The sequence below is a fragment of the Anas platyrhynchos genome, chromosome Z (genome assembly GCF_047663525.1).
Source record: "Anas platyrhynchos isolate ZD024472 breed Pekin duck chromosome Z, IASCAAS_PekinDuck_T2T, whole genome shotgun sequence".
NCBI lineage: Eukaryota > Metazoa > Chordata > Aves > Anseriformes > Anatidae > Anas > Anas platyrhynchos.
Genome location: NC_092621.1, coordinates 6,649,040 through 6,653,187, shown reverse-complemented (window position 1 = coordinate 6,653,187; position 4,148 = coordinate 6,649,040).

The following is a 4,148-nucleotide window of genomic DNA, read 5'->3' as shown; positions in this document are numbered from 1 at the left end:
TGTGTGAGTTTTGCTTTAATGAAGACTTCAAGCCTTCATGAGAGCATGGCTGTGGCAGGGAGATACTAATGATGTATGTGTGTGTATGTATGGAGGTAGGGTAAAGTTCTGTACTTTTTTAACTCTGAGTTTTCTTTGAATTGCTGTTCATCACAAAGTTCTTCTGTGACTTTCAGCACTGAGTTACTGATGCTTTGGCACATTTCACTTAACTTTAAGTATTAAAGTCTTACCTAAAAACCTAGATCTGGAAACTTGTTCATTGTGGTTTTCTTCTGCAATCAATTGACAAAGATGGAGAACTCAAAGAGTGATTCAGATTACAGGTGGCCTGACTCTCCCTCTATCAGGAGCTTAAGTGACTAAGCATGTCAGCTAAATGCCTCAGCTTAGTGCAATGCATCAAAGACTTAGGACCCAATGGGATATAAGGACTTGATATCTAATCTAAGACTTACACAAAATGTACAGTAAGCACTTAGACTGTCATCCTTAGCTGACCCTTCATGCCTGTGGAGCTTAAAATCTTTTGCCATCTGACTTCTTATGTTTAAAGTTCCCCAGGTAGCTATAACTGTATTAAATTTTGGCAGGGATGAGCAGCCTATCTCATACCTACTATTGATTACAATGCAGCAACTAGGCTTTCTTCTGTTGAAGTCTCCTGGGAGATCTAATTCTAAAAGACAATCTTAAAAAGGCCTTATAAGCTTTTATAGTAATAAGGATGTCTATGAACTGCAGTGGTTTCTACCTCTCTTTTCAAGCAGATTAATGGTTGTCATTTCTTTAAATGAACATGTTAGTATTTTGAGCACTTAGGAAAGATGTGGGAGACCTGTGTTCATTTCCACACTTTAATGGATTTCAAATATTTCTCTGTGTACCAAACAACAGTATACATATTATTGCAGCTCAAGGCAAAAGACAGAGAACACTGTTTTTCACTCTATTTGCTGACATCATAGTATTTAATATTTTGAATTGGGAAGAGGTGAAGAAAAAAAAAAAAGAAAAAAAAAAAAAGGAAAAAAAAGGACCAAGGAAATATTGTAACAGGAAAATTAGGGCATTCAGTGGAGACAAGAATAAAACATATTGCACTTATCACATAGGTACAGTGTATATTCCAACAGTGTCTATAAGTTAACATATAGAGTATATTTTCACATTCTATTTTTTCTTGCAGTACCTTTCGTATCTAAAGATCTGAAGAGTAAAACACAGATCAAGTAAGAAGAAATACATATATAAGTGCCTATGTTTAGTTCAGAAGCTTGGGCTCCATGCTTAACCTTTAGCTTAAACTTAAGCTTTTTTCCTTTTTTTTTTTTTTTTTTTTTTTTTTTTTTGACATTTAAGTAAAGTGCCTGAAAACATATGCAGTTTTGTCTCCTGGAGTAAGTCACAACTGTGTCCAACCCCTGAATATCCAGCTGTGATAAAATGATATTACCATTTCCACGCCCAACAGAGAAAAGATGTACATTATTTGGATACTGAAGAATAAATATTAAGATATCTAAAAAAGAGAGACTTATTTCTAACCACACAATGTCATGATGACATTTATAACCATATGTGACTACTAAAACTGCAGAGCTGCTTCTTGAGTTTAAAAGGAAAATTGTACTCAGAACCTGTTAACCTACTTGAATCAATAGTCTGGATACACTTCCTACTTGACGTATGCTCACAGCATATCTGTCAGCATCATCTAAGGAGTGATTAAGCATAAAATGATGAGTTACTTCCATCATTACAAACAGTCTTCCTACATTAGTTTTAAGGAACATTGGTAAGAGTTGTAGGAAGATAACAATGGTATTGATTGTAATCCAAATCAATGTTCACATACACCAGTAGTAAAACCATATCTAAGGATCTTTGGTTTCATGTGTGTATGTGTGTGTGTATACATGCATATATATGTGCACACAATGGTTGCTCTGTTAAGCTGCTCACTGCATTACTTTTAATTACAGTAAATATACAATATCAGTCTACTTGGGAAAGCAAGTCAATCAGAATAAGAAGAATGAGGAAAGATGATGATAATTGGGATGTTAAATGTTCAGTGGTTAAATGCAAAAATAAACCATACTAACTCCCTGAGACTTGCTTGCTTTACAGATAAGGATAAATTCTCTAAAAGATTTTGAGATGATGTCCACAGAATAACATGAAATTAATAACTATCTGGGACAGAAATCTGTGAGCAATTATATATGATCTTTTTTTTTTTTTTTTTTTTTTAAGATTTCCTTGATCTCTATGTTTGTTTTATTGACCAAGTTTATCCAATTTCTTTTGATTAAACCATTTCTGTGTGTGTTTAATTTTGTCAAATTTTGACTGAAAGGCACAGTTCACACAGCTCATATACTTATTTCTGAGCAAAATGAGGGCAAAATGAATGAAAATTGCTACTGCAGCTGCAGACAGGTGACTTCCTGAGGACAGATCAACTTCAAGTCATAAAAGATGTATGGATTTTCCATGTTTATATGAAGTAGGACAATATAGAAAAAGGCAGTTACTAGGAAGTAATTTTACCCTTCCCAGATTTACATTACTATGTGCTAGTTTTTTTGTTGTTTGTTTGTTTGTTTGTTTTTCTGCAGTCTTTGTTTTTTTTTTTTGTTTGTTTGCTTATTTTGTAAACATACTAAAAGAGAAAATATTTCAGAACACATCCATACAATACAGATTTTCTGTTCAACATGATGTTTGTATTTTAAAGAATTCCCATAATGCTTCAAAACCCTTGAGTAAACTAGAAAACAAAACAAAACAACAACAACAATAACAACAACAACAAAAAAAAGAAACACTATGATCTTGAGACAAGATTCCCATTTTTCTGATCAGTACCTCGAATCTGCACCATTACATTGCATCATACTAACCATCATGCTATCTTTCCCAAATTTAACACAAATTTCCACACACAACGGGAAGGATGGATAACAGCAAACCTTTGTATTGAAATGTATGCCTCATTGTATTACTTTAACCAGATCTTTCAGATGGCCCTTCTATTCTCTTTCTATTATATCAAAACTCCAAAAGCACAGTTGCATTTTTTCACAAATTGAGTGAGACTTGGATTTACTGTGATGGCAGCTGAGCCAATGGAGGTTGTTATGCTTGTCTCAGTCAATATAAAATGCCACTCTCTCAAAAACACACGCTGAACTTACAATCCACAGGAGAATAAAAGAAATAAAAACAATAGCCATATGCATAACTTAAGAGCATTTACTTATGAAAAATCTCCAAGGCTATTCAATAGAAACACAAATATTGGACGTATTTATATACAGTTAACAATAAGACATAAAAATATGCTGCAGCAAGCAAAGGGAACTCATCAGCCATTTTAAGGCTTCATATTTAGAGTAAAATTCCTTTTTTTTTTTTTTTTTTTTGGTAATTTGGTAATTTCACTCTCATGTGTATAATTCAAAATGTACAGAGTAACAACAGCAACAAATCAATATAATTCTTGTTTCTAAAACTACAGAGCTAATTTGTAACTTAAGAGATTTTTGCCTTATAAAACAGAAGCAACTCTCAATATTAAAGATAAAATTAGGTCCCAAACAGAGGTATGAACTGGATTTTTCTGGCTCCTATTTGGTGCCAGATATACCCTCACTTCTTTTAATGAAGCCAGTCTTAATTTACAACTCATAAAAATAAAGCAGCATCAGAATTTTTCATTAGCAAAGAGACACTTGCTCAGCTCATGCCTGAAACTTTCCTTTCTTTCGTTCCTGTGCCTTGATTTATATCTAAGTGCTAAATTTAGCACTTGAACACTAGTGTTATTAGTTTTATACAAATGAGAAAGTACTTTCCCCATAAACAAAGGTTTTGAAATCCTGAAGTAACTTAAATCACTAAATCTCATTGACTTTAAATTAAAGAGTAATTGGGTAAAACAACTATAGAGAGAGGCTGAAAAGCTGACCTTACTGAGGTAAGAGTTCTAACCACTACTCAAGGAAATAATATTGATAATCTTAGTAGCCCAACTGAAAATTAATTTAATGGAAAGGAAAGTTGTTAGAGGGATACACCTGGAGTGAATTACAACATGTTATATTGCATTTTTCCCCATCTTTGAGTGAAAAGAATGTCAA